The 14,520-nt window shown below is 25.5% G+C and overlaps 1 long non-coding RNA gene across 1 annotated transcript in view; it reads right to left on the reverse strand.

The window, feature by feature from the left end:
* LOC115034333 overlaps positions 1-14,520 on the reverse strand; it is a 20,363-nt gene continuing 5,843 nt past the window's right edge. The window contains exon 2 of the long non-coding RNA XR_003839705.1: positions 1-53. This is a non-coding gene — a long non-coding RNA (uncharacterized LOC115034333). The remainder of the gene's footprint in view (positions 54-14,520) is intronic.

Consider the following 14,520-nt stretch of genomic DNA (forward strand, 5'->3'; position numbering starts at 1 on the left):
CTCTAGGATGAGGAGGCCGCTCTTCTTTAAACCCAGCGTCCATGATAATTTACCTAAAACAAAATAAAATAAAATATAAATTATTATTTACTAATAAACCAAATATTTATATTTTTTTTTATCATCAATGTCTTGTACAATATCACATAGGTACAATACATAAATATATAATTTTCAAACATAAATTACGGCATTCAGCTATCGCAACATAAATTATATTATATTATATTAAATAATAAATATACTGTTCCCTGTCTATATAGGTAATTTTAATGTAACGTTAATAAATAATATATGATTATAAAAATGCTGAGTTTTGATTTAGGCTTGAAATCTATGATAAATCATTTGATTTTAAAAATAATTCAAAGCAACAAATTTATAACCTAGGCAAAAATGACTATTTAGGATTTAGTTGAAACTTAAAACGTATTGTATATACGATTTAGGGCGATGAATGTATTGAATATGATGTGGATTTTTTCAAGTAAAATAAGTTTGAATATTATGTTACCCAAGGTTCTTCTAAGGTTTTTAACGGCAATTAAAACTCAAAAATCTAGTCACATTTTTTTTGTAAGCGTCTGAAGATCAAATTTTGTCAAAATGACGAAAATAACAAAAATGTGAAAATTATTTTGTAGTTTAAAATACAAATATAATTTTTAACTTTAATAACTTTTGCTTGCAAGTTGAATACAAGTTTACTCATAAGTTGGTCTTACTGCAATTTAAAAAAAAATGTCACTTAAGCCACATTATTTTTTATGAGCGTTAGAAGTTCACATTTTGACAAAATTGGATATTCAAAAGTAAAATATCAATTTCTCTTCGCTTGGTATTTTGTTTAGGTAGGTAATATAAAAAAAATATACACCAAAATCACTTGAAACATTTCACTATTGCTAAAATTATTATTTTCTATACATAATAAGCCTATATCACACAATTCTGCGGTACGCTGTATTGACTTATAATTTACCTAATAATAGCAATAATATAACTGATTTATTAAAACTTAGCTAAAATGTTTAAGACTAAACTTACTAATAGAAAAAATAATTCACTAATAGCTATAGAAATAATCGTAAAATATCGTTAGAAATAGAGACTCATCCACCGTTTCACTTAACATCGTTATTCGTGTGCAATGAGGATGGCACACCCGCATATTATGTTGGATCCGTCTTACAATGAATTGTACAACAGAAAAAACTGTTTTCCCTCAGTATTTATAGTAGAATTACCGAAATTCCACAACATAGGGAAGAACTTTATCGTAGTGTTTTATTTTTTGTTGATAACACTAACCAATCATTTTTGATAATCAAATAAAAAAAAAAACCAAATGTTCTCAAACTAATAACTTTAAATATATTAATGTTCTCCAAATAATAAAAATACGGTGTGACGTCTTCTTAATACAATTGTTGAATTTAAATTTAATACATCCATATGCTTCATTACAGTGACATACTCAATAATCACATACACAAATACCTTCTATACAGCAGTGAAACTTCCTCGGTTTTGTTATTTTGCTGTATAGTATACGATTTGTATACGATTTTTTCAAAAACTATCTAACAGAAAAATGTGAGGTTCTAATAAGTAGGTACAAAATGTACGTATATTAATCTACACAATAAAATAATATTAGTTGCAACTGTAACACGTTGCTTGAACAAAGTTAAATTCATAATTTATTTCTGTCAATGCCCAATGTATACAACCTACCTAGGATATTATTAAATATTAACAGCTGCAAAACATTTTAAATAAAAATTATCTACGATATTTTATTTATAAATATATAAATCCATATTAAATTTAAATATTAAATTATTTTAATAAATTAATGACAGCAATAAGAAGTAAAAATTAGACAAGCAATAACCCATTATAATTATTTTAATACAGTTATGTATTCTAACTCGAGCAAATTATGAGATCTCCGAACTCAACGAACAATGAAGTATTTAACATTTGAACGAATTGGAAGAACAACCTTGAATACTAGAGTAATTAGAGAATACATACGTTATGCACAACAAAAGTAGACATTGAGCAAAACAATAATGAAAATGTTCGTTCATTGGAACTATAGGTATATAATAATATGTCAAGGACGCATAAAATCATCACATATAACTGTGCAAATCCAAACTATTTACATACCTATAATATTTTGAGTTCCAGCTATTTATTTGATTACTAGGTAATAGATTAAGTAAAAAATATATTATTATACGAACTTAAAAAATGTATTATTATATGAACTTAAAAAATATATTATTAAACGAACATTTACTGATAATGAATTTTAACCTTCGATAACCTCATTAATATTATGTATATACCTACCAAAAAATTAAGCATTGCGTAGGTATTAAAAAAAAAATTACGCATACCTATATTTAATTACCTATTATATAAGCAGGTGAAATATGAATCGCTAGTAAGAATACTTGACCAACAAATCGTTTTAAGGATATAAGAAAATAAAACATATAGAAGCTGGATAGCATACAGAGCAGTATACTGATGATATTTGGTAGGTATACAATTAACATTAATGATAAATCGTCATATTTTTAAAAAAACGTCTACTTATTTTATATAAAAATTAGACAAAATCAAAAAATTACTAGGTATTATTGTATTAATAAAATAAAGGTTAATTAAAAGCATTCTGTGCTACAGATTATTACTACATTTTTAAATAACTACAAAAATAATCAATAGAAAAAAAAAGTTAGTCCCGTATATTTATTTTTTTATTTTTATTATGTGATTATTTTCAAGCTGGTGAACAGTTTTTAGGACAGAAATATATAAACAAATATTAGTTAATTAATTTATTATAGTAATTAATGTTATAAAAATATAAGGAAACATTTGTTTATAATGTTTAATTCCGTAAACTGCAAACCCATTTAAAATGTGAATAACCTACATATTATACGAAACATATTATTATCTCATGATTCAAAGAGTCAATACATTTTTTTTTTATAAAGTAAACGAAACTTGTTAGGTATACTGTGAAGTTACGATAAACTAATTTAGGTACCTTGATTAAAACAAATATCACCTCAGTAAAAATGGGACCATCACATTGTTCAGACATGATGATTTGATTTACATAAGTTACATAAACTTTATCACTGTTTATAAACTCATTTATTTATTATTTCATGATAACATTAACGTATTGCGCAATGTTTGCTCTTTGCATAATATAATGTCATTAGCCACGAAAATAAATATTATCACTTAGTGAGTTTTATCAAAATACCTACATCAAAAAATGAACAAACGTAAATTGCACCAAATACCTAATACATTTCTATGTATAATATAGTAAATTTCGTCTAGCAGACTTTTAATTTATAAATTTATAAGTAATATTATACTTATGATAGTATTACCCCGACGACATCATAGTGAGGAAGCTATCACTGTTCTCCAAAAATGATTTTTTGGTATGATTAAAATAAAATAGGTAGTTAACGAAAAAAGGAAAAATTATATGAAGTATGAATAGTATTTATGGATAATACCATAACGATTAAATCGATAAACATTGGACTTTTAAAACCCATGTACTTACATGTGTTTAAAAAAGATAGCGATAAATTCAATGTCACTTATACTACACCCATTTTAAAAACCGAAAAATTCCGGGCGCAGTTCACTATACACTATTTTCAATTTTTACTACGTGTTCACTGTGGACGCAATTTGCAATCACCCGAAAAAATTCAGTTGATTATTCAGATATTTTAAGGAACAATATAAATATAATCATAGAAACGTATTAAAACAACATTTCAAAGTAAGCATGGCTATGATACAGACTAAATCCCATTTGAATGCTGCGTCACTGGTCATACAAAATTACCATAAAACATTTTTTTTTGATAGTCTACAACAATCACAGAATAGGCGCAATCAGAATGGACATTATCCAGACCTATTTTGTGATAAAATTACGGACCAAGATAAATTAGTTAGTATATTAAATATTTTAGTCCATGGGTAAAATTAAATGAACAGTCTTAAAAATTACATGATTAATTTTGGTTTCTGTCTCAAAACGTTATAATGAACGGCTATAAGTGAGATAAGTGACAGTTTTCGAAATATAATGACAAAAAATGACCAAACCTAAAATAAGTGTCAAACAGTGAGAAAAGTGACAGAGACAGCTCTGCACTTTAAAATATCTTGATATATTACAAGTAATAAAAATATACAACGTATATATTGTATATTGTATAATATAAGAAACCTTCAAAAATAGTTTAAAATTATAGATAATAAGTTTTAATTTATTTCATTACGACTATGGCTGGATTTAAGGTTTTATACTTTTATAGCTTCAAACATAAATTAAGTAGGGCCATTGGACCCCCCCCCCCTTTTGATCAAGCAGTCCATCCCGTATACTTGTACTCCCACCCCCATATTACCTATAGCAGGGATGGGCAAATGGCGGCCCGCGTACCTTTTTTATCTGGCCCGCGCTACATTTTACATACAATTTTATTATACTATTATTTTCGTGTTTTGTTGTAATTATTTTAAAAATGTCCACTAAAAGGCGTAAAAAATAAATGTTAGTAAATTTTCAGGACCTTTTTTTAAGCTAGATTTTAAAGTACTTAAAAATGGCCCGCTAGTTACTTTGAGTTGCCCATCCCTGACCTATAGTATGCATTTTTACAGATTGTATATTGTATATATTCTTGTTTGTAAGTTCTAATGAAAAAACAAAGTTTAAAACATTACAAAGGAAATATCAATTCTTACTTTTCTATGTATGAAACAGACAAGTATTGTATCAATAATATTATATACAATACGCAAAAAATAATATAACAGACTATGGTAAAACTATATCCATAATAAATGTACGTAATTCTACAATACAAAATAATACTTATAATATTATTACATGTATGCAGAGTTATGGATATTTGCCATGAAATTGTGATAAAGACAATTCATTTACAGCAAAGTTTACAGCTATATATAATGTGGGATTATTTTTCACACAAGTCCAAGAGGCGCCCAACTATAATAACATACATAATATATATTTATGAAAATATATATATATATGTATGTTAATATTATTATTATTTTTATTGTTAATCACCTGCACAAATTAGTAATTACACTACCTATGTTTTATATCATTACATACAGGACTGAGGACATAAAAACATTATTGTAATCAATATAAAATGATGGTATTAATAGTTAATAATATGAATTTAAATTAAGAATAAATGAATAAAGAATCTAAGAACTTAAAATAAATATCAGTGCATGCAAGAATAGGTTGAGAAACGAAGAGAATTTATCGTAACATAATATATTTCATAGGAAATTAAAACTACACAAATTAATATATAGGTACAATCGCATATTAAGCAATAAAAATATGTGCTACTTTATTACACCTACATAAACATTTAATCGAGCATTTAATCATATCATAATAATATATTCAGCCATATGATAGTGATATACTGATATAGTTATATGTGTAATTTAGATTTTCAAGAAAAGTATATTGAATTGCACTGATTCGAACATTGCCCGTACAATTGAGAAATTAATAGAAGTGTGTAATAAATTAAAATATACCTAATATTTGAGAATACAATTACCTATAGAAGAAAAAAAAGTGGGTAAGTGGATATGGCTCCGCTGTACAGTAGGCTACAAGTGGGTCAATGTATAATGGATTGAATTTAACTTGAATTCAATGATATAATATCATTGTATAAGAAAAACGATTTTGAGCGGAGACGGTTTGTCAGTCTGGATATTTTATATGGTTATTATTAATTATAGCCTGTAGGTTGAATTAATATTATAATATTATTATTTTTTATTCGTTTCTATGGTGATAAACAAAGCGTTAAAAATTAAAATCCCATTTTTTAACGGTTTTTCGTAATTTATCTGTGGTTTTTCTCGTGGCATTAAATAACAATTGAGAAAATGACCTCCCTAAAGTACCATAATGATCCAATTTACCAAAAGACAAGGTACTATATGTTGAAATCGAAGCACTCCTTCTGGTAGAAATTATGTAAATAGATGATTTGAACTATAAGAGCTTGTAAAAAAAAAATGTGACTAAGGATTTTTAATATTTTTTAAATCTAATTGTAACTAGGTATATATCAGTAGCCTTGCATTACATTTTCACGCTTTTTTACACAACAAATAAAGTTTTATTGACATTAATAGAAAAAAAACCTAAAAAAGTTGGAAACTGAGTATATCCGTAAACAGCTCAAAACAAGTCAAAATATTTTGAAAATGTTTTCATGTAAAGAAAAGGCTGATATAAACATTTAGTGAAAATTTCATGTATTTACGATCATGTTTTAGATTAACACCAAAAGCCAAAATCGATTTTGTCAAAAACCGATTTTACATAAAAATTCCCGTTTTTCCTTAATTTTTATTTTGTTTTTCCGGATGCTTTAGAAAAATCGAGGGAAAACTAATGCGAATTTTAAATTGTGACCTCCCAAAAGTACCAACTAGATTCACTTTCCCGTTAAGTTGAAAAATTAAAAAATTAAAAAACACACATAATTGTAAAACCAATACATTCATCGCTCCACTCAGACTGTAAAAAAAAAAAATAAAAAAATTGAAAATGTCTGTAAAAAGCTAAAAACGAGTCAATATTTTGGAAATATTATAGAGTATGGGAATTGATAAAATAAAGATATGGTGTCAATATCAAGTATCTAGTGTTACAACAAAATAAGAAAATCGATATATTAGAAATCGAGAGAATATCCAATGTTGTAAACATTTAAACTTCTAACGCTCATAAAAAATTAATTTGACTTTCTGGCTGGGATTTTTCTCAATAATAGAAGACGAACTTATGAGGAATATTGCATTCAATTTAAAAATTTTTTCCATGGATTTCTAACTAAAAATAATTTCTACATTTTCGTGATTTTTACGTATTTTGTCAAAATTTGAGACAGTATTTTTTATATTTTTCAACTGCCATTATATCAATATATTATAACATTTTATTGACATTTATGGAAAAAAAACTGAAAAAAAGGTGGGCAAGTTTATGTCACTCTGCTGTACAGTAGGTAAAATAACTAAAATAGTTATTCTAGGTTTTTTAATATGTAATTTCGTTCAAAATTTAATTTGAAATGAGTATAAAAATAAACTGTGCATATGAATTTTTTTAGATTTTTTGGTAACTGAATTAACTACTTACGTGGAATTTTGTTTTAAATTTTAATCTTTAGATATAAAAGTTGAACATTTTATCAATTTTAACTACAAAATAATTATTCAATTTTAAATTTGATATATTTTGTTAAAATTTGATCTTTAAATGCTTATAAAAAAAAATTGTGCCTATGTATTTTTAATATTTTTCAACTGCTATTGTAACAATATATCAGGAGCCAACCAAAATTTTATTGGTATTTATAGAAAAAAAAACTAAAAAAAATTGAAAACTGAGAATGTCTGTAAGCAGCTCAAAAAGAGTCAAATTATTTTCAAAATGTTATCGTATATAGAAAATGCTGATATAAACATTCAGTTAAATTTTCAAGTATCTACAGTCATTCGTTTTTTAATTACAATAAAATAAGAAAATCGTTACATGAGAAATCTAGTGAATATCAAATGTTGTAAAAAAATGAATTTCAAACACTTATAACAATTTAATTTGACTTGCTTGTAGACATTTATTTTTTTGAAAAAGGTAGTCAAACTTATGAGGAATCTTGTATTACATTTTCAAATCTTAGATTTAAAAAGAAAATTTTTCATGAATTTCTAACTCAAAATAATTTGCACATTTTCGTCATTTTTACGTATTTTGTCAATATTTGAACTTTAGATGCTTATAAAAAAAAATTGTGACTATGGATTTTTAATATTTTTCAAATATCATTGTAACAATATAGTAGGAGCCTTTTATTAAATTTTCAAGTATTTTTACTTAACAAATAAAGTTTTATTGATATTCATAGAAAAAAAAACTAAAAAAATTGGAAACTGAAAATGTTCCTAAATAGTTTAAAACAAATCAAAATATTTTGAAAATTTTATCATGTATAGAAATTTGAAATATAAACAACCAGTGAAAATTTCATGTATCTACGGTCATTTGTTTTAAAGTTACACCAAAAACCAAAATCAATTTTCTCGAAAACAAATTTTGCGTAAAAATTCCCGTTTATCCTTAATTTAGATATATCCACGGTCAATAGAGGTACCTATAGTTGTGTTACCAACTATTATATTATTCATTTCAAAGTGACTATTATATGATATAGTTTCAAAATACTGCTTAACTTCAGGGTATAATTATTATCTGATTGCAATATAAAAAATATATTTAATCCAAATAATAAAAAATGTGTTTAATCTCAATTAGTTTTATACTCCAATATTGACTTTGATTGGAAGTTTTACAATTATGTGAGATCAGGATGAAGAGAGTTCCTAAAATGTTCTTAATTTGTTGTAGGTATAAATTTTCCATAATAATTATTATAATAGTAACCAAATCAACAAAATCAAAAACTATTTATATCATAAAAGGTTAGCTCGGGGTTAGCATAATAAAGACCTATTAAATTAGCTCTTTAAATGTTCTTAATTAGTTGTAAAAATATACTAAATACCTACTATATAGTAATAATTTGTTTTTAAATCTATTTTTTATCAACAACATTAAAAGTTAGGTATTTGTATCAGAAAAGGTTAAAAATATAGATCTATCAAATAAACTAGGTAGTAAAAAAGAGTATAATATTCATGAACTGGTTGTACAACATGCATTTAAATACCTTTTAAAATTTGTACCAGTACCTATTACGATATATTTTATGTATATATCAATATTTTTACGTTATCATTTATAAGTTTAAATTTCATACAGTGCGGAAATATCTAAAGATAAGTTTTTTTATAAATACGTGATAATATAGTATTATATTATATATTATATCATTAGATTATTAAAAAAATATGATTAATTATTATGTAGGTACCTATCTTCGTTTTAAATTGTACGTAAAAGAAAAAAAATATTAACTAATTTAAATGTATACCTAACGTGTACCACGTATGTCTTATTATTTTACAGTATAAAACTTAGTTTTAGATACAGTTTTAGGCCCATACATATTCTTGTTTTTTGTTTAGTTACCTACATAAAAACCTTGATAAACTTTTAAAATATAATTAATATGAAAGACCGCGTATACCAATGCGATTGCCATTGACATAAATGATGAAATGTATATCTAATGTCGACGAACGTATCTAAGTACTGTATGTTACTGTGTATACTGTATATTTATAACTTATAAGAAACCGCAACAGAAGATTTTTTTTGTCTCTACTATCTAGCAGTAGAAAAAACCCAGTAGACAAATGACAATAATATAATACTTTCATATTCAATACTAACAGTTTTAGAAATACGAGTACTAATTATTTAGTAGCTAAGCTTGAATTAAAAGAAATAAATACAAAGAAATAAGACGTTCTATTGTTGTGGCCTCTATAAGTATAGACTATATAGTTATGTGTATCAATATCGGCTACACCTACCTATCAGTCAAACATTTTAATGTACTTAATTTCATTTAAACAATATAGAACAATGAATTAATGGCAGGAACGTTATTTGTATCCATAAATTTAAATATTAGTTTATTCAGAAAAAAAAATTAATTTTAATATTTAATTAAATTATTGTTTGAAAATGTTTGTAAAAAAAAAAGATAAGTAGGTAATATAATTTCAGTATTCAGATTCTATATATTTCTTATGTATTTAATTGAGCTGAGCGAGGCGAAGCTCTTATACGCGGGATAGCCGTTTACTAAACGGCATACTTCTTTGCAACGGATTAACCGATCTCGACCAAGCTTGACAAGGTGATAGTGTGGACATCGCTGAGTACCAACAAGTGGTTTTGATCAATGTCCTACCTACCATCGATGAATAATCACCGAAAAACTAAATTTTGATTTCCATAGAAACATAGATCCGCCATAAATCAATAATTTCACAACAAATATACTTGAAACATGCCTCGATTAAGAAATTAAAAAATTAAAAAATTAAAAAATCCATGTCATTCAAAAAACAAGTTCAGTAAGCCTCGGTGTGTTTAACTCGCTCAGCTCAATTTCTTGCAATCAGCGAACCGCATTGCAGTCCTAGTACATAAAGGAATATATTATATACAAAATAAAATCATTTTTTTTTTTTATAAAATATTATAATAAGGTAAATGATAAAAAAAACTCTACCAATAACTGTTAATATGACTATTATTTAGACAATGACGGGAATTTGAAAAATACGCATAACGTCATAATTTCGCGGCCACCTTGTACTCCATATACGTAATATAATATATTATTATTAAACGTTATTACGTAAATATTATAAAGCTTATAATACCTCACCTAATATTATACTGAAATAAGTCACAAATTACTGGCACTTGCTAAATAATAGCTGTAGACATTTTTAAATGGTATCTGTTTTTCATCTCTCTTGGTAGGTACTAAGCATTTTAAGATTAACTTCTTTTTTTTTAGTTTATAATGGTGCTAACGTATTTAATTAGCTATTTTTAAATTTAATGGAAAAATCACAACAAATATTTTTAAAAGACTAACATTGTATTTTTTTTTAACTTTTTTTTTTATCTATCTGAGTAGTTAAAAGAATTTATAATATTCTGAATAGAAATATTTTTAAAATACAGACAAAATAATTTATTAGGATGTTGTAAAGACGGAAAAGAATTGTCATTGGTCACCTTGAATTGAACTGACGTAAATATAAATATAAGACATAGGTACATTAAATATACTTAGGTATATTAATACAATAATAATGAGCTAGAATTAATAAAACCGAATTAGTATAGCTACTATTATAGGGACTGATTAGAGTGGACATAATTATATTTAATAACTACTAAGTTCTATATTTTAGAGCCAGGATATACTACAAAAGTCCAACAAAGCAAAATATAATAATATGTAATAGTCTAAATATAAGACAAATATTTGATATAGTTATAATACGTAACAATATTATTAACGCTAACGCCACTCAGGTAAGGTACTACAAATGTCCTACAAATGAAATGTGTAATAGCTAGGTAGTCTCTTGAACATAAAATACATTTGGATATAGACATATAGTTGTATGTAATAAATATTGTCATGGTAATGCAACTCCTCGTTATAAGATATAACAATGGTATTATTATCAGAGAGCCAAAGAAGTCCTGCACGGGAGGAAATTTTTTAGGGATTTAGGGGCGGCATCATTATTATGCACAACCGACAATCTGTACCACCTGTCACTGTCATTCGTCAATCAAGAGACATTGCAATTTTTTACCGTAATTTTATGTAAAAATGAAGTTTATTATTTTTATCATGCTAGGTCACTACAGGTAATGGATATGGTTAACACAATGCTATATCTGATATGGTATGGATATGGTTAACGATACGTTATTTCTGACGCTGTATCACTCAAGAATCAATATACCTAAATATTTGTTTGATTTTATGAATTTTTCTTATTCTAAATAGATATACTTAACCGAGTGAATTTATATTCAGATCTGACCTTACCAATTTTATTGTAGTTAACGGCTAATAGCTGAGTTATAGTTTTGGTAGTTATTTGATTGATACAACCTGATATTTTATAAAATTATTTATATTGTTTTTAAAATCTGATATATTATAACAACAAAATCATACAAAAATTACTGACAATTGACAAATTAATAAAACTAAGTAATACAGCTTCTAGCAAATAAGTCATAGAAAATAATGTAAATTGTATGTTAGTAGTAAGTAGTAATGTTTTTTAGTACCTGCGCCATTCAATATTATATTAAATCTTTATTTATTTATTATATTATACGGAGTTCAATTAAAATTTGTACGAACCATTAAAATGAAATAGAAAAATTCAACCGAGGATTCCACCTAATGATAAAAAAAAGATGAACTATAATAAAGCAAGTTTATTGACGATTTATCGATTCTGCCGGCTATTGTCCATATTTAATAATAATATTATTATTAACTAGTACCTACTACCTACTTATACTAAAGTTGTCGATTCCGCCAAGTCTTAAATTTATATAAATGTTAGAAAATTTAGACTGCATTCTTTGTTAAAATAATTATTCTATTAACAGTTAACACAAGTCATAATGTCCAATTTATTAATGTAAAATATTATGTACCTATTAATATATGTATATGATGTATAATTTATTTAAAATACCCATATTATGAATCATGGTTTATACATGAGTCATTGACGCGTAAGTACGTTATACAACAAATGTATTATAATATTATTAGTAGGTATAATCTATTTCAAAATTAAAACATAAATAATTAAAAATAGTGACTTGCATGATACCTATAGATTATTATTTTAAATGGCAAAAATATTTATATTTTATTGAATTTAAGGCTAGGTGGAATCCAAGGTGGAATTAACAGCCGGTATAGTATATAGTATATAGTATACTATATATACTATATTATATATATAATATATATAGTCGATAGGAAGATAATATCTATTATTATGAACAGTAGCCGACGGAATTGATACAAAATCGGCGGAATCGATATACCTAGGTCGGTTTATTACCTATACCTACGCAAAAAATTATATTATATTATAATTAGAACGCGTGCAGGGCATGGGTTGATTGGAAATTATTGAGATACATTTTCCAGATACCAATTCTATCAAAATAGTACACCGTCTATCAATAGTTATAGTCATTAATCATTTAAATGGATATCAAATAAAAGTTTATTAGGTAGGTATATATAACTAGTATAAAGTTACTTCACAGATAACATGACTATCGCTTACTTATTTTTTTAACATAGTATAATATATTAAGTTACTTGATTTCTTTCTTAAGATTCATACATTTTGAAAGAATTGAAAATTAATAATTGTGATTAATCTGTAAGAACATCCAAAAATATAAATATCATTAAATAAATTGTTTAAATTACCTACCTACCTGATAGGGTGTTACCACTGGGTATCTTCCCTAATCTCATTATTCATATCATTCTTTCTTGTCATAATATATCAAACCTACTTATTATACTAAGAACATGTATAGATTGTAGATTTCTTCAAATAATAAAAAATAAAAAAAAATTACCTACCTAAGTCTCTCTCTATAAAGTTACACTTTTTCCCTAGTACGCTGCAACCGCCTTCCTATTAGAAACTCCTTAACTAGCTTCTTGCTAAACTTTAAAACCAATATAATATTTGGTAAAACAATTTAAATACTTGATTAAAACTAATAACTTATTTTTTTAAATATTAACACTCCTAAATTAGCCATCACAGTTTATTAGAAAATACGAAAATAACAATATTAATTATTGATTAATTATGACAAAAAAATACTCAAACTTACAATATAATATACCTATAGATTTTATACTTAAATATAATAATTTTCCAAGATGATACATCAAAAACTTGAATGCGAGTATGTGACGGCCGACGTGGACAAACATAAATTTATTGAAACTCTGTACGTTATTGTATAGATATATAAGACTAAAGACATTAAATAATTGATTTTGTTATACAATGCTGATGTTAACCATATAATGTATAATACAGTAGTCAATGGTATAATAAATTTGTCATCGTTATTTATTCTTTACTAATAATTTTACTAAAAATAAAGTCTGTATTCGATTTGTATTCAAATTACGTGTGAATAATTCACAATTATAGCGAACAACTCTTTAAATTAAACTTGATTGTATTAAAATTAGCCAATGCCAATTGCCATTTGAAAAATCTATTTATATATTATATTCCGTGAATATAAAAACTATAACGAAGAACTATATCGAATCATAATATCATACAATATCGTTCTAAACATAACATTATTATGTTGCACACAGTGTTGAAGCTAGGTATACCCATGCACTAAACATGGTATAACTTATTATAACTAATAGCCATATTGTTGTCAATTTACATTAAAAATAAAAATAAAAAAATTTGTGGGAAGATAAATAATACCTAATTAATAAGGATTTAATTTTCAAATTTTATATTACATCTGATTATGCCCTAAACAAACCGCAGTATTAATCCTATAATAATAAATAATAATTATTGTTGTATGACATGATGACGTGAATACGTGATACATCTATTAACAGCAGTTGAATACAAACGTGACATGAAGCATTATCTAAACTCTAAAGCGAAGTCAATATACCGTCCATACATTTTTACAACATAAAATTTAAATTTATTAATATGCATTACAAAATAAAAATAATATAATATTTTTTTTAAAGATCTACAGGGTGTTTCTAAAATGGATAAATGGTGAGGTAACTTTGTAGTATAGGCGTACTCAGTGTG

Source organism: Acyrthosiphon pisum, chromosome A2 (genome assembly GCF_005508785.2).
Source record: "Acyrthosiphon pisum isolate AL4f chromosome A2, pea_aphid_22Mar2018_4r6ur, whole genome shotgun sequence".
NCBI lineage: Eukaryota > Metazoa > Arthropoda > Insecta > Hemiptera > Aphididae > Acyrthosiphon > Acyrthosiphon pisum.